We start from the raw sequence: 18,852 nt of genomic DNA, 5'->3' as shown, positions 1-18,852 counted from the left end.
CATGCAAACCTATGTGCATCGGAGTAGAACTGTGCTCTGTAGGGTTTATAATGGCTGATTTTTCAGAAGTAGATTGCCAGGACTTTCTTCTGAGGCTCCTCTAGGCAGACTTGAACTTCCAATCTTTCAGTTAGTTTCCAAGCGCATTAACCATTTGCTCCACCCAGGATTTTAAAATGTCTCAGACAAGAGGAATGCTTTAAGACAATTGATTTTATTTAAAAAATAGAATTTTTTTTTTTTTAAAATAAAATCCTTCAAGGAACCTCTACTTACAAAACACAGATGTGGAGGCACTCTGAATAAAGCAGGAGAATGGGATGGGCAAGGATAGCTGGGAATCCCTCCACTTAGCATCGCTTTCACCCTCATATGGGCCCCAACGCACCCTCTCAGAAAGCTAGCACTCCTCAGAAGACTACGTATAAACTCATTGTTTTAAGCCGCTAGCAGTTCACGCTCTATAAGGATTAGTTACAGAGCTGGCAAAGATTAAGATGAGTGGTTGGGAATATAGAAGTGTGGGGCGAGTGCAGGGCAGGGCAGATGCTAGGGAAAGAAACTAACATTTACTGAGGGCCTTCTGTGCACTAGATATTTTGCTGTTGTTATTAAGTGCCCTCAAGTTGGTTCTGATTCACACCAATCCTATGTACAATAGAATGAAACGCTATGGTCCTGTGCCATCCTCACAGTCCTTGTTATGTTTGAGCCCATTGTTGCAGCCACTATGAAAATCCATCTCGTAGAGGGTATTCACCTTCTCGCTGACCCTCTACCTTATGAAGCATGATGTCCTTCATCAGGGACCAGGCCCTCCTGATCACATGTCCAAAATTCGTGAGGTGAAGTTTTACCATCCTCGCTTTCAAGGAGCATTCTGGCTGTACTTCTTCCAAGGCAAATGCCTTCATTCTTCTGGCAGTCCATGGTATATTCGACATTCTTAGCCAACACCATAATTCAAAGGCATCAATTTTTCTTTGGTCTTCCTTATTCATTGTCCAGCTTTCGCACGCATATGAGGCACTTGAAAATACCATGGCTTGGGTCAAGCGCACCTTAGTCCTCAAAGTGACATCTTTGCCTTTCAGCACCACAAAGGGGTCCTTTGCAGCCAATTTGCCCAATGCAATGCATTGTTTGATTTCTTCACTGCTGCTTCCATAGGCGTTGATTGTGGATCCAAGTAAAATGAAATCCTTGACAACTTCAATCTTTTCTCTGTTATCGTGATGTTGCTTATTGGTCCAGTATTTTTGTTTTCTTTATGTGGCAGTGTAATCCACACCGAAGGCTGTAGTCTTTGATCTTCATCAGTGAGTGTTTCAAGTCCTCTTCACTTTCAGCAAGCAAGGTTGTGTCATCCACATATCGCATGCAGGTTTTTAATGAGTCTTCCTCCAGTCATGATGCCACAGTCTTCTTCATACAGTCCAGTTTCTTCAATTATTTGCTCAGCATACAGACTGAATAAGTGTGGTGAAAGGATACAACCCTGACACACACCTTTCTTGATTTTAAACCATGGCAGTATCCCCTTGTTCTGTTTGAATGACTGCCTGTTGTTCTGTGTAGACAGGTTCCACATGAGCACAATTAAGTGTTTTGGAATTCTCATTCTTTGCAATGTTATCCATAGTTTGTTATGATCCACACAGTCAAATGCCTTTGCATAGCCAATAAAACACAGGTAAACATCTTTGTGGTATTTTCTGCTTTCAGCCAAGACCCATCTGACATCAGCAATGATATCCCCAGTTCTATATCCTCTTCTGAATCTGGCTTGGATTTCTGGCAGTTCCTTGTCAATGTACTGCTGCAACCATTTTTGAATGATCTTCAGGAAAATTTTATTTATGTGTGACGTTGATGATATTGTTCAATAATTTCCACATTCTGTTGGGTCATCTTTCTTCGGAATGGGCACAAATATGGATCTCTTCCAGTCAGTTGGCCAGGTAGCTGTCTTTCAAATTTCCTGGCATAAACAAGTGAGCACCTCCAGTGCTGCATCCATTGGTTGCAACATCTTAATTTGTATTGTGTCGATTCCTGGAGCCTTGTCTTTTGTCAATGCCTTCAGTGCAGCTCGAACTTCTTCCTTCAATACCATTGGTTCTTGATTATATGCTACCTCCTGAAATAGTTAGAAGTTGACCAATTCTTTTTGGTATAGTGACTCTGTGTATTCCTTCTATCTTCTTTTGACACTTTCTGTGTTTTTCAATATTTTGTCCATACCCATTAAACCAAACCCACTGTTGTCAAGTTGATTTTGACTCACAGTGACCTTGCAGGACAGAGTAGAACTGCCCTACAGGGTTTCCAAGGAGCTGCTGGTGGATTCAAACTGCTGCTCTTTTGGTTAGCAGTCAAGCTCTTAACTGATGAGCCACCAGGGCTCCATTTTGCCCATGGAATCCTTCAATATTGTAACTCAAGGCTTGAATTTTTTCTTCAGTTCTTTCAGCTGGAGAAATGCCAAGCGTGTTCTTCCCTTTTGGTTTTCTAACTCCAGGTCTTTGAAAATTTCGTTATAATGCTTTACTTTGTCTACTTGAACTGCCCTTTGAAATCTTCTGTTCAGCTTTTTTACTTCATCATTTTTTCCTTTTACTTTAGCTACTCGACATTCAAGAGCAAGTTTCAGAGTCTCTTCTGACATCGATTTTGGTCTTTTCTTTCTTTCCTGTCTTTTTAATGACCTCTTGCCTTCTTCATGTATGATGTCCTTGATGTCATTCCACAACTCGTCTGGTCTTCAGTCATTAGTGTTCAATGCGTCCAACCTATTCTTGAGATGGTCTCTAAACTCAGGTGGGATATACTCAAGGTCATACTTTGGCTCTTGTAGACTTGTTTTAATTTTCTTCAGCTTCAACTTGAACTTGCATATGAGTAATTGATGGTCTGTTCCACAGTTGGACCCAGACCTTGTTTTTACTGAAGATATTGCACTTTTCCATTGTTTCTTTCCACAGATGTAGTCGATTTGATTCCTGTGTATTCCATCCAGCAAGGTCGACATGTATAGTCACTGTTTATGTTGCTGAAAAAAGTTATTTGCAATGAATAATGTGTTGGTCTTGTAAAATCTGTCATTCAATCTCCAGCATTGTTTCTGTCACCAAGGCCATATTTTCCAACTACTGTTTCTTCTTCTTTGTTTCCAACTTTCATATTCCAATTACTAGTAATTATCAGTACATTTTGATTGCATGTTTGATCAATTTCAGACTGCAGAAGCTGATAAAAATCTTCAATTTCTTCATCTTTGGCATTAGTGGTTGGTGCACAAATTTGAATAATAGTTCCATTAACTGGTCTTCTTTGTAGGTGTATAGATATCCTATCACTGCAGCATTGTACTTCAGGATAGATCTTGAAATGTTCTTTTTGAAAACGAATGTGACACCATTCCCCTTCAATTTGTCATTCCCAGCATAGTAGACCATACGATTGTCTGATTCAAAATGGGCAATACCTGTTCATTTTAGCTTACTAATGCCTAGGATATTGATCTCTATATGTTCCATTTCATTTTTGACAACTTTCAATTTTCCTAGATTCATACTTCATACATTCTACATTTCAATTATTAATGGATGTTTGTAGCTGTTTCTTCTCATTTTGAGTCATGCCACATCAGCAAATGACGGTCCCGAAAGCTTTACTTCATCCATGTCATAAAGGTCAACTCTACTTTGAGGAAGCAGTCATATTCTGAATGCCTTCCAACCTGAGGGGCTCATCTTATAGCACTATATCAGACAATGTTCTACTGATATTCATAAGGTTTTCGCTGGCCAGTTTTTTCAGAAGTTGACTGCCAGGTCCTTCTTCCTAGTCTGTCTTAGTCTTTAAGCTCCACTGAAACCTGTCCAGCATGGGTGATGGTGACCCTGCTGGTATTTGAAATACTGGTGGCATAATTTCCAGCATGATAATAACACACAAGCATTGCTGTCACAGCACAACACTATACAACAAACTGAGACCAGTAGTCAGATATTTTGCTAGGTTCTTTAAATATAAAATAAGGGAAAATAACTTAAATTATATATATCCATAAATGGCTAGTCCCCATGTCATGTCTTTCTGAAACCAATCCCTCTACCTGTACATCAAATCCCATTCCCACTTCTCTACCTGAGGAAATTACTCCACCAATTCTCCCCTCTCTCTCCTACTCTGGGTCTAATATCCTATCATCTCTTGCTGGGATCACAGCCATAGCTTCCTAACTGCTTCTGCCCTCTGCATCCATTTACAGTGTATTCTCAACACAGCCACCAAAGTGACTGGTAGGCAGAATAATGGTCCCTGAAAGGTGTCCATGTCCAAACCCTATCCAAAAGGATTTGATTATGTTATATTACATGCCAAAGGGACTTCATAGATGTGATTAAATTCAAAACTTTTATATGAGATTACCTTGGATTATCCAAGTGGGCCCAATGTAATCACAAGGGCCCTTGAAGTGAAAGACAGAACATAAGAGGAGATCGTAATAACATAATGAGAAAAGGACTCAGCTCACTGTTGGAGGCTTTGAAGATGAAGGGGCCATGGCCCAAGAAATGCAATCAGCATACAGTAGCTGGAACGGGTAAGAAAACAGGTTCCCTCCTAGACACTCCAGAAGGAAATACAGCCCTGACAATATCTTGATTTTAACCCAGTGAGATCCGTTTTGGACCTCTGATTTCTAAAACTCTAATAAATTTGTATTGTTTAAGTGACTAGGTTTGTGGTAATTTGTTATAGCAGCAAAAGGAAAATAATACAGTGACCCTTTTAAAAACAAACCAGATTATAGCTCTACTCTGCCCAGTACCTGCAATAGCTCCCCATTATACTCAAAGTGGAATCTCTAGTGGCATAAGGGTTAAAAGCTATGGCTGCTAACCACAAGGTTCGCAGTTCGAACCTACCAGGCACTCCCTGGAAGCCCTATGGGGCAGTTCTACTCTGTCATATAGGGTTTTTTTTTTTTTTATGAGTTAGAATCGACTCAATGGCAATGGGTTTGGTTTTGGTTTTATACTCAAAGTAAAAGCCAAATTCCTTCAAATGTCTCCAAGGGCCACTTGATCTGGGCTGTTCCCATCTGACCTCACCTCCTACTTGGAATCAGGATCAACAGGCTACAACTCAGGATCAGGATCAGGAAGCACACAGGCGAAGTCCTGAAGGGTCCTCTAAAGTGAAGAGCGCATCCCTCCCTTCTTCAGTAAGGGACAGCTCTCTCAGCTACTCTGGCTGAACAGGCAAGCAGACCCTGCCATGCATGCCCTCTCTCAGTCATGCAGCCCTCCTCTCCACCCCCTCAGAACAGGCTTCTTCTTGGCCCTTCAGAACAGGCATCCTCTCAGCCCCCTCAGAACAGGTCTTTCTACCTTTGACCTCCCTGCCATTGGCCTCTCCACTGAAAACTGACTCAGCTCATAGCCAGAGTAGCAGTTCTGTTCAGATCTTTTAGCTGCATTCCTAGCGGTAGGTTTCTACTGTCACCACCAACTTTAATGCAGGACCCTTTCTGGGCCTGTCACCAGTGGCTCTGCGACAAGACCTCTTCAAGTGTTATAGACCTTGACCTGTGTTACAGCTCTTTTAGGAGGTTCCTTGCCTCCTCCCTTTTTGCTTTTTCTCTTTTTTCTTCTGCCTCTTCTCTTTTCTGCTGCTTCCTTCTTTCTTCTCTCTGTCTACCAACCTCTGCAGTTGGCTGCATATATAAGCAAATTCCTTGTCAGTTTCAAAGCATGGCCTTCCCATCACAGCCATGAACTGACTGCCACTCTCTAGGCCACTATCACTTCATTTGCATAGTAGGCTATAGTTACTGCATTTGCATAAGCATTTTGACCAGTCCCTGCAAGGTATGTAAAATAGACCAATCACAGGGCAGGCTGCAGCCCAGGGCCAGATAAAAACTTTTCCTTTTCTGTTTTGCACTCTCTATCTTATCCATTTGTAAGCATATGGCCTTAGGTCTCTGGCCCCCTATCAATCATCTTGCTTAATCTTCTGGGCTTTCACCCCAAGCCACTCTAGATGCAGCTTTCCTATCCACTGCTACAGCATAACATCTCTTACTTTCCTCTTAGACATTACAGATAGCAATAACCAAAATAACCAACCAATAATCAAAACTTTCACTTCCAAGGCCCTATTTTGCTCTTTTAAGAAGTATCTATATGGGATCCAATTGACAATGGCAACTCGAATGATTAGATAGGAACCTTTGAGGGGCAGTGAGTTTATGTTAATGGGGGAGGAATAACTCAGAAAAGGAGGGTGAGGATGGTTGCACAACTCAAAGAAATGTAATCAGTGTCACTGAATTATACGTGTAGAAACTGTTGAATTGGTGTATGTTTTGCTGGGTATACTCTCAACAACAACAAAACAAATAAAATTACAAAAAAAAAAAACCACAAACCATTATCACATCTAAAAATTTAACAATCATTTCTTCTTGTCATCCAGTCTCCAGACAGTGTTCAAGTTTTCTCAATTGAATCATAAACGTTTTTACAGTTTATTCAAATCAGGATCCAAATATGATCCATGCATTACGATTGTTGATATGTCCCTTAGGTCTCTTGTAATCTATAAATTCCTCTCTCTCTCTCTTTCTCATACTCACACATACACCCTCTCTCTCACCCTCTTGCCCTCTATCTTTTCCTCTCTCCCTCAATTTTTGTTGAAGAAACACCACAGTTTGAATTTTGCAAACTCCATCACCATGACATCATTTAACATATTCCTCTGTCCTTATCACTTGGCATTAAGATCTAGAGGTTTGATCCAGTTCGGGTTTGAATTTTTTACAAGAATACCTTATAAGTGATGTAATGCAATTCCATTAGAGGGTATTCAATGTCTGGTTGTCTCTTGTGATATTAGCAGTCACTGATGATTATTACCTAGATTCACCTTTTCAGTAGGAGTTGCAAAAGGGTGATATCCTATCTTAGTTACTTAGTGTGCTAAAACAGAAATACCACAAGTGGATGGCTTTACAAACAGAAATTTATTTTCTCCACGTGTAGGAGGCTGGAAGTCCAAATTCAGAGCCCCAGTTCCAGGGGAAGGCTCCCTCTCTATTGGCTCTGGAGGAAGATCTGTGTCAATCAACACAGCCTCTTCTCAGACATGTCTGCAGGTAAGTTTCTCTCTGACCCTCGACCACTCAGCTCCTCAGCCCCTCGGCTAGGCCTCTGCCCTGCTCGGGCAAGTATTACAAAGCTTTTTAGCTTTGCCAATAAGTACTCAGAGGCACCCCACTCTGCCAGGAAGCCTTCTGCCTGAAGGCACTCAGCTATCTCTTTCTGGGGGGTTGGCTCCCACACCATCTCACACCAGTCTCCTAGTTCTGCTGCCACCATTTCTCTGCCACCACTTCTTGTTGTCTTGCATCATCTCTGGTGTTACAGCTGTCTCTCTGTGTCTTCTGATTCTAGGAGGTTCTCAGCACAAGGACCCTGGGTCCAAAGGACACACTCCACTCCTATCTCTTCTGCTTGGTGGTATTGAGGCCCCTATTTCTGCTTGCTTGTCTCCTTTTATCTTTCGAAAGATAAAAGGTGTGACTCAAGTAAGGGTATGACTTGAAGGGTGGTAAATGGGGTAAGGGTAGTGACTTGAGTCACACCTTGTAAGGCAGAGACTCAAGATACATCACACCCTAATCCTGCCTCATTAATGGACAATTCAGTCCCAAATGGGACCAGAGCCATAGGCATAGAGGCTAGGATTTACAAAACATAATTATATAAAAAAAAAAAAATTTTTTTTTTTTTTTTTTTAAACATAATTATACCAGATCACAAAATGGAGGACAATCACACAATACTGGGAATCATGGGCTAGCCAAGTTGACACAAATTTGGGGGGGGACACAATTCAATCCATGACATATCCTAATTCTGTCTTTATTTAATTAGCAGGAATACGTCTATAAAGAGAAAGTTTCCCTTACGAACTCACTCAGTGTCCTGAGGCACATTTCATATGAGAGTTGAGATAAATTATTCTTGCCCTTTATTTACCAGTTTTCAAAATAACAAGTTAGTTTCCTAGAATCCTCTAAATGAGGGTTGTTGTTTTCTGTTTTGAGTTATCATTAAGAACTCATACATTCTAAATGTGAATAGAGAGTTAACAAAACGTATTCTCTTCCTCTATGGAAAACAAATGACCATGAATTAACTTTCTAGCTCTGTTCCCCTGGAAACCTGATAAAGGTGAAGCGTCAGGTATGTTACCAAGCAGCACTGCTTATGGTAAAAATGACCCCTAATTAGTAACTATGCCTGGCCTGGGAGGCTATAAATTAACTATAAATACCTGGTGGGAATCCATAGTTTAAGCTTCTCTGAATACAGTGCATTCTTGTAACTAGGCAGGTCCCTTGCTGAGACCCCTGGATTGTATCCCCATGGGATACAATAAAAGATAATGGCTCCTCTGGGGAATGAGACTTTTAAATCAGAGAGGCTCCCATAACCACTTTCTTGAGAAGCATTCTCCAAGAAACAGACTATGGGATATATATTTGTGTACAAGAGGTTTACTGGAGAGTGTTCTTGAGTAGTGAGGGTAACAGGACTGGGCAGAGGAAAAAGCTGAACTATAATACAGCTGCAACTGGAAACTTAGCAAATTCAACAGGAACCACCTCAGTAGCTGGGACAGCCCTTTTGAGTTGCCCAATTTGAGGCAGGGCTAAGCCCTGAATAGGGGCATAATCTTGGGCAAGGCAATCTAAGACATATCAATACAAAATATATTTATGAAAATTAGTGTAAAAAATCTTAGATTATTAGTTAACTAAATCCAACAGGGATTTTTTAAAAATAATGAAATATATGATCAATGAGAGTTTACCCAGAATATACTCTACATCAGAAAATCTATTACTATCGGTTATCATGTTAATAGTTTAGTCTAGGAGAAAAATTAATATGATTATTTCAAGAGATACACAGAAATCATTTGACAAATTCCTATGCTGACTAATGAGGTGGAAATGGGAGAGTTAGAAACTTCTTACCAAAAAAAAGAGAGAGAGGCCCTTTCATAACATGGAAAAAGCTGTGTACCAAAAACTCCACACAACCTTCATCTATAATGAAAAAAAAAAAAAAGGCCTTTATTCTTAGTTTCTATCCTGAACATTTTAAAACAGGCACAAACTAGAAAGCACAGTTTGTTGTGTCCTGGTACTTCTCTCACCTACCTTCAATAATTAACATTTTTCCAATCTTGTTTATTTTACATCCCCATATTATGATCCTCTACAGACACATGATGGACCCCCCTCACCAAAAATTTGGTTTAGTTGTTGAGAATAATGATGTCACACATGAACCAAGAAGGTATAAGAAAAGTTATTACTCACATAATGAAGCTTTCTGGCAACAAAACAGGCTCCCGTGCAAATCAAAAAAAAAAAAAATGACTTGAGGAAAAGCAAAGATGGCCGACTGGCGTGGGGTTTTATGTTATCATTGCTTTGTTGCAGTGGTGGTTGTTTTTTGTTGGGTTTCTTTTCAAATCAAATCTCAGATATGATACCAGTTTACCCATGAACTTCCATATGCTTCTCCAACAGAGACGGCTTTTGTTTTTCTTTTTCATCACCATAGCACCATGATCATATGTAATATAACAAGCAATAACTTCTCAATTTCTAACATTTAGTCCACATTCACACTTTTTCTATCAGATCAAATATACCTGTTTTTTAGTTAATGTCTTCAAATCATGTCCCAAAGTCTACCCGTTGATTTTTTTCTTTAAATAATATTGTATTGTGAAAGTTTACACAAGTTAGGTTTCCATTTTATAATTTCCACACAGATTGTTCAGTGACATTAATTACATTTATCAGAATGTGTCATGGATTGAATTATGTTCCCAAAAAATATGTGTATCAACTTGGTTAGGTCATGATTCCCAGTGTTCTGTGGCTGTCCTCCATTTTGTGATTTTAATTTTATGTTAGAGAGGATTAGGGTGGGATTGTAGCACCCTTGCCAGGTTACATTCCTGATCCAATGTAAAGGAAGTTTCCCTGGGTGTGGCCTGCACCACCTTTTATCTCTCAAGAGATAAAAGGAAAGGGAAGCAAGCAGACAGTTGGGGTCCTCATACCACCAAGAAAGCAGTAAGGGAAGCAGAGCGCACCCTTTGGACCTGAGGTACCTACGCTGAGATGCTCCCAGACCAAGGGAAGACTGATGCATCACAAGGACCTTCCTCCAGAGCAGACAGAGAGAGAAAGCCTTCCCCTGGAGATGGCACCCTGAATTTGGACTTCTATCCTCCTAGACTGTGAGAGAATCAATTTCTGTTTGTGAAAGCCATCCACTTGTGGTATATCTGTTATAGCAGCGTGAGATAACTAAGACAGATCTTTACCTGTGTTTCATGCAAAGGCATTTGACTGTATGTCATAACAAATTATGGGTAACATTGTAAAGAATGGGAATTCCAGAATGCTTAGTTGTGCTCATGCAGAACCTGTACATAGACCAAGAGGCAGTTGCTCCAACAGAACAAGGGGACACTGCATGACTTAAAATCAGGAAAGGTGTGTGTCAGGGATTTACTCATTCACCACACTTATTCAATCCATATGCTGAGCAAATAATCCGAGAAACTGGACTATATGAAGAAGAATGAGGCATCAAGATTGGAGGAAGACTCATTAACAACCTACAATATGCAGATGACACAACTTTGCTGAGAAATGAAGAAAAAAAATTACATCCTTTAGTATGGATTACACCTTAACATAAAGAAAACAAAAATCCTCACAACTGAACCAGTAAGCAACATCATGGTAAATGAATAAAAGATTGAAAGACTTACTATTATAAAATTGCAATACTTCCCATATTGATCTACAGATTTAATGCAGTTCTTATCAAACTTCTAATAGCCTTCTGTGAAAAAAATGAAAAAGCTAGTCCTAAGATTTAGATTGGCAATACCAGAGACCAAGAATATAAAAAATAATGTTTAAAAGAAAAAGTTGGGGACTCACACTCCCAGTTTCAAAACTGACTACAAAGCTACAATAATCAAGACAGTGTAGTACTGGCATATGAAGAGACACATAGATCAATGGAATAAAATTGACAGCCCAGACATAAACCATATATCTATGGTCAATCAATTTTTAACAACCTTTTCAAGACCATTCAACAAGAAAAAAATAGTCTTACCAACAAATTGTGCTGGAGCAACTGGATATCCACATGCAAAAAAATCAAGTTGGAACCCTACCTCATAACACATATAAAAATTAACTCAATATGGATCAAAGACCTAAGTGTAAAAGCTAAAAATATAAAACTCTTAGAAAACAACATAGGTATACATCTTCACACCTTTGGATTAGGGAATGGATTCTTAAATGACACCAAAAGTACAAGCAACATCAAAAAAAAAATAGAGAAATTGGACTATATCAAAATTTAAAACTTATGTGCTCCAACAATACTATCAAAAAAGTAAAAAGATGGCCCACAGAATGGAAAAAATATTTGCAAAACATATATTGATAAAAGTCTAGTACCCAGAATATATAAATAACTCTTACAACGATAAAAAACGACAAATAACCCAGTAAAAAACAAGAAATGGATCTTAATAGACATTTCTCCAGAAAAGATATACAAATGGCCAGTAAGAACATGAAAAGACTCTCAACATCATTAGGCTTCAGAGAATGGAAAAATCTAAATCTCAGTGAGATCCCATTTCATACCCACTATGATGACTGTGGAAACTCTCGTGGCATAGTGGCTAAGTGCTATGGCTGCTAACCAAAGGGTTGGCAGTTCGAATCCACCAGGCGCTCCTTGGAAACTCTGTGGGGCAGTTCTACTATCCTATATGGTTGTTATGAGTCATAATCGACTTGATGGCAATGGATTTGTTTTTTGTTTTTTTTTTATGATGACTGTAAGGAACCCTGACAGCGTAGTGGTTAAAGTGATCGACTGCTAACTGAAAGGTCGGTGATTCAAAACCACCAGTGGTTCTGTGGGAGAAAGATGTGGCAGTCTGCTTCCATAGAGATTTACAGTCTTGGAAACCCTATGGGATTGCTATAAGTCAGAACTGACTCAACAGCAGCAGGTTTGGTTTTTGGCTGGGTTGACTATAATGAAAAAAAAAAATAGCAAGTTTTGGGAGGATGCAGAGATACTAGAACTCTCACGCATTCCTGGTGGTAATGCAAAATGGTACAGCTGATTTGTAAAACAGTTTGGCAGTTCCTCAAAAAGTTATAGTGTTATCGTATGACCTAGTAATTCCACTCCTAGGTGTATGTATACCCCAGAGAAATGAAAACATATGTTTACACAAAAACATGTATGTGAACGTTTATCGCAATATTACAATAGTGAAAAAGTGGAAACAATCCATTGCCCATCAAGTGATGAATGGATAAACAAAATGTAGTCTATCCATATGTCATGGATTGAATTGTGTCTCCCCACCACCACCACCAAACTATGTGTCAACTTAGCTAGGCTCTGATTTCCATTATTGTATGGCTGTGCCCCATTTTGTGATTTGATGTAATTATCCTCCATTTTGTGATGTGTTGTAAATCCTAACCTCTATATGTTAATGGTCAGACCAGACGAGTTGTGGAATGACATCAAGGATAGCATACATGAAGAAAGCAAGAAGTCATTGAAAAGACAGGAAGAAAAGAAAGACCAAGACAGATGTCAGAGGAGACTCTAAAATTTGCTCTCGAATGTTGAGCAGCTAAAGCAAAAGGAAGAAATGATGAAGTAAAAGAACTGAACAGAAGATTTCAAAGGGCTACTCAAGAAGACTAAGGGAAGTATTATAATGACACGTGAAAAGACCTGGAGATAGAAAACCAAAAAGGAAGAACACGCTCAGCGTTTCTCAAGCTGAAAGAACTGAAGAAACAATTCTAGCGTTGAGGTGCAAAAGTGAAGGATTCTACAGGGAAAATATGAAACGACGCAGGAAGCATCAAAAGAAGATGGAAGGAATATACAGAGTCATTATACCAAAAATAGTTAGTCAATGTTCAAACATTTCAAGAGGTAGCATATGATCAGGAACTAATGGTACTGAAGGAATAAGTCCGAGCTGCACTGAAGGCACTGGCAGAAAACAAGGCTCCGGGAACTGACGGAATATCAATTGAGATGTTTCAACAAACGGATGCAGCACTGGAAACGCTCACTCATCTACGACAAGAAATACGGAAGACAGCTTCCTGGCTGACTGGAAGAGATCCATATTTACACCTATTCCCAAGAAAGGTGATCCAACCGAATGTGGAAATTATAGAACAATATCATTAATATCACATGCAAGCAAAATTTAGCTGAAGATCATTCAAAAACGGCTGCAGTAGTATATCAACAGGGAACTGCCAGAAATTCAGGCTGGTTTCAGAAGGGGATATGGAACCAGGGATATCATTGCTGATGTCAGATGGATCCGGGCTGAAAGCACAGAATACCAGAAGGATGTTTACCTGTGTTTTATTGACTATGCAGAGGCATTCAACTGTGTGGATCATAACAAATTACGGAAAACATTGCAAAGAATGAGAATTCCCGAACACTTAATTGTGCTCATGAGGAACCTGTACATAGATCAAGAGGCAGTTGTTTGGACAGAACAAGAAGATACTGATTGGTTTAAAGTCAGGAAAGGTGTGCATCAGAGTTGCATTCTTTCACCATACCTATTCAATCTGTGTGCTGAACAAATAATTCGAGAAGCAGGACTATATGAAGAATGGGCATCAGGACTGAAGACTCATTAACAACCTGTATTATGCAGATGACACAACCTTGCCTGCTGAAAGTTAAGAGAACTTGAAGCACTTACTAATGAAGATGAAAGACCACAGCCTTCAGTATAGGTTACACCTCAACATAAAGAAAACAAAAATCCTTACAACTGGACCATAAACAACATCAGGATAAATGGAGAAAAGATTGAAGTTGTCAAGGATTTCATTTTACTCGGATCCACAATCAACACCCACGGAAGTGGCAGTCAAGAAATCAAAAGACACATTGCATCGGGCAAATCGGCTGCAAAAGACTTCTTTAACGTATTGAAAAGCAAAGATGTCATCTTGAAGACTAAGGTGCATCTGATCCAAGTTATGGTATTTTCAATTGCATCTTTATGCATGTGAAAGCTGGACAATGAATAAGGAATACCGAAGACGAACTGACACCTTTGAATTGTGGTGCTGCCAAAGAACACTGAATATACCGTGGACTGCCAAAAGAATGAGCAAAATCTGTCTTGGAAGAAGTACAACCAGAATGCTCCTTGGAAGCAAGGATGGAGAGACTGTGTCTTACATACTTCGGACATGTTGTCAGGAGGGATCAGTCCCCTGAGAAGGACATCATGCTTAGTAAAGTACAGGGTCAGCAGAAAAGAGGAAGACCTTCAGTGAGATGGATTGGCAGTGGCTGCAACAACAACCTCAAGCATAACAACAATTGTAAGGATGGCACAGGACCGGGCAGTGTCTCATTCTGTTGTGCATAGGGTCGCTATGAGTCGGTACCGACTCGACAGCATCTAACAACAACAAGAACATATGTTAATGAGGCAGGATTAGGTTATGTTAATGAGGAGTAGGTTATTTTTGTTAGGTTGATGAGGCAGGATTAGGGTCTTGAGTCAATCTCTTCTGAGATATAAAAGAGATTAAATAAGCAAGCGAGAAAGATATGAGGGAAGAGAGATACCACGCCACATGAAGATCGCCCAGGAGCAGAATTTAAGGAGACAAAAACTTTCCTCTAGAGCCAACAAAGGGCGAAAGCTTCCCCAAGAGCTGGCACCCTGAATTCAGACTTCTAACCTAAACTGTGAGAAAAGAAATTTCTGCTTGTTAAAGCCATCTACCTGTGGTACTTCTGGTATAGCAGCACTAGGTAACTAAGACACCATACAATAGAATATTATTTGGCCATGAAGTAATGAAACACTGATACATGCTACGACATAGATGAACCTAGAACACATAATGCTACGTGAAAAAAGTCGGACACAAAAGGTCATATGTTGTATAATTTCATTTCTATGAAATATCCTGAATATGCAAATCTACAGAAACAGAAGGTAGATTAATGGTTTCCAGGTGCTAGGGGAAGAGGGAACAGGGAGTGGCTGCTATTGGGTAGAGTTTCTTTTCAGGGTGATGAAATTAGATATGGTTCTGGAATTAGATATGATGATGGTTATGCAATCTTGTTAATATACTAAAAACCACTGAAATGTACGTTTTAAAATGGGAAACGTTATGGTATGTAATCATCTCAAAAAAAAAAAAAACAAGAGAAACCTTGCACAGACCAATGATGAAAATGAACCATATATCCAGGAGTAAAACTCAAACCTCTGTACCTGAAAGATGGGGAAGGATATTGGTAAAATTTAGTTTGGGCAAACGTGGGGAAAAGGTGTCTTCTCATACACTGGGTTGCTTTTTTTTTTCTTAATTGTGCTTTAGATGGAACTTTACAGAGCTAATTAGTTTCCCACTCAATGGTTTGTACATAAAGCGTTCTATGACATTGGTTGCATTCCCCCAATGTGTCCGCACTCTCCCCAATTCCACCCTGAGTTCCCAGTTTCCTTTCATCTGGATTTCTACCACCTCCTGCCTTCTCATTTTTGCTTTTGGGCAAATGTTGTCCTTTTGATCTCATATAATTGATACTTCTAAGGAACACATTCCTCTCAGGTGTTATTGTTTATTTTATGGGCCTGTCTATGGTTTGGCTGAAATGTGCTCTTTGGTAATGGCTTCAGTTCCAGGTCAGAAGGGTGTCTTAGGCCCATAACCTCAGATGTTCCTCCAGTCCCTGTCAGACCAGTAAGTCTGGTCTTTTTTGGTGAATTTGATTTTTTGTTCTACATTTTTTTCCCCACTCTGTCCAGGACCCTCTGTCGCAATGCTAGTCAGAATGATCAGTAGTGGTAGCTGGGCACCATCTAGTTCTTCCAGTCTTAGGGTCATGTAGGCTGTGGCTTATGTGGTCCGTTAGTCCTTTGGACTAATTGCTCACTGGAGTATTTGGTTTTCTTCGCTCTCCTTTTCCAGATGGGAAGAGATAATTAGTCGTATCTTAGATGGCTGTTCACAAGCTTTTAAGATCGCAGATGCTACTCACCAAAGTAGGATGCAGACAATTGTCATTATGAACTATGTTGTGTCAATTGAAGTAGATGTCCCCGAGTCTGTGGTCCTTCACCTTTAAGCCTAGGAACTTCATCGAGGTGTTTGGTTATGGCTAAGAAATTTCCATGACTGTGCCCCTTGTGTGCTCTATTGTCTATATTAACATACTTGCAGCACCTACAATTATATATGTAGAAATATCCACAACCAAACCTATATCTGCAGGGTAGGTGTGCTCCCTTACACCCCACCCCCCCACCTCTTTAGCATACTTATTTACCTGTGTATCCATTCATAGATTACTGTTAATACTATTGTTGCAGGATTATCTATGTTACAGTAATTACCGTAGGGGTCCTTAATTCTCGCATTCCTTTCAGTTTCTTCTTTTGCCTTGGTCGTGTTGTACTGACTTCCCTCATATTTTGTATTGCCTTTCCCTTCACCAATATTAACACGTGTCTTCTATTTTTCCCTCCTTCCCCCTCCCATCGGTGGTAATCATCAAAACAACGTGTGTGTGTAAATCTTTTCTTGTTTTTTTAACAGCGGTCTCATACGATATTTGTTCTTTTGAGATTGACTTATTTCACTCAGCGTAATGCCCTCCAAATTTATCCATGGTGGAAGATGTTTCGTGGATTCGTTATTCTTTATCATTGCCTAGTATTCCACCGTGTATACGTACCACAGTTTGTTTATTCATTCATCTACTGATGGGTACTTAGGTTGTTTCCATCTTTTTGCTATTGTGAATAATGCTGCAATGAACATGGCTGTGCATATATCTACTTGTGTCACAGCTCTTATTTCTTTAGGAGTGGGATTGCTGGATCATACGGTATTTCTATTTCTAGCTTTTTAAGGAAGTGTCATACTGTTTTCCATAGTGGCTGTACCATTTTACATTCCTACCAGCAGTGTAGAAGAGTTCCAATCTCCCCATAACCTCACCATCATTTATTATTTTCTGTGGTGTGTGTGTGTGTTTGTGTTTGGATTAGTCCCATTATTGTCGGAATGAGATGGTATCTCATTGTAGTTTTGATTTGCATCTAATGGTTAATGATCATGAGTGTTTCCTCCTGTGTTTGTTAGCCACCTGAATGTCTTCTCTGGTGAAGTGTCTGTTCATATCCCTCGCCCATTTTTTAACTGGATTGTTTCTCCTTTTGTTGCTGAGGCGTTGAAGTTTTCTATGAATTTTAGAGATTAGACCCTTGTCAGCTATATCACAGCCAAATTTTTTTTTTTCCCAGTCTATAGTAGGTTCTCTTTTGGAGAAGTCTTTTGATGAGTTTAACTGTTTAATTTTTAGGTCTCTCATACAGTGTTGCTGTCAGAATGTACTGGCACATACACTTTAACAAGCAATTTAATAATATCTATCAAAAAAGATAAAGTACATGTCCTATCACCCAGGATTTTTACTAGTAGGAATCTAGACTCAACATGTGGTTGGCACAGAGCACCCAGTGAATGCTCTTTCCTATTATGAATGTGATAATCATAAGAAGAGATAATAAATTATGCAAAAGACTCCTGCAGCTAAATTTCAACTCTTGCTTCTGCTTCGTTTTGGGAAAATAATAAGACAGTGTTTATATTACAGTGTGGTATAATCATGAAATGTCTGCTCTTTTAATTTCTGCAAGCTACATAAAGTAGAAATCTAAATTCTCCCCTATAATATAAGGTCTGGTTTCTAGGGATTCAGAGTATATATACTAGTAGAACAAGGAAACTTCAGCCCAGTTAAAGATTCTCATATGAAGTTCTAGTCTCTTGCTAATAGAGGTGCTGGGATGGGAGTAGACTGAGAGAAAGTAAACAGAGCTTGGGCCTCAGCCAGACTCCATCAAGCTGCAGAAAAACCAAGAAACACTCATAGTGACTTACACGTGAAACTAAAAAAAAAAAACAAAAAACCAAACCCATTGCTGTCGAGTCTGTTCCAGCTCATAGTGCCCCTATAGGACAGAGTAGAATTGCCCCATAGGGTTTCCAAGGAACGCCTGGTGGATGCCAACTGCCAACCTTTTGATTAGCAGCTGAACTTTTAACCATTATGCCACCAGGATTTCCGACTTATACTTGAAGCCTCATGAAAATCAGCAGCGATTATGCAGTGACTGACAAAACCATTAAGTATTGAAAGTGCCTAATTGTGCCTGTATCTGTTTTTTTCCTCTAATTCTTTCTCCAAATGATGATATCCCTTTAAGTGTGGCATTGCTAGTATTTGTAAACACTGTGTTCATCAAATGAAGAATTCTCTCTATGCAGAAAAAGCCCAAGGAGAGGAAAAACATGTCAGTCTACTTTCCCAATTAATTACACCCAGGCCTTGTAGCCCATGCAGACATACCTTGAAGTCAGCTTGCCCAAACTGCAAGCACAGCACTAAGCAAGGAGAAACAGCTTCTGAAATCCAGCCCATAAGCTGAAAGGCGACGAGTGACAGCTAAACCTTCAAAATGTCATTGTAACATCACTCCCCTGGAGCTGGTCTTGTGGAAGCATGGAGTGTCCATCAGTCCACCCGCTGCCATCCCCAACGTCTCACCCTCCTGCCCCACCTACACAGGGTGGTGAGATAATGGTGGGGAGACAGG

This window comes from Elephas maximus, chromosome 23, assembly GCF_024166365.1.
Source record: "Elephas maximus indicus isolate mEleMax1 chromosome 23, mEleMax1 primary haplotype, whole genome shotgun sequence".
Classification (NCBI taxonomy): Eukaryota; Metazoa; Chordata; class Mammalia; order Proboscidea; family Elephantidae; genus Elephas; species Elephas maximus.
This window is presented reverse-complemented; position numbering follows the sequence as displayed.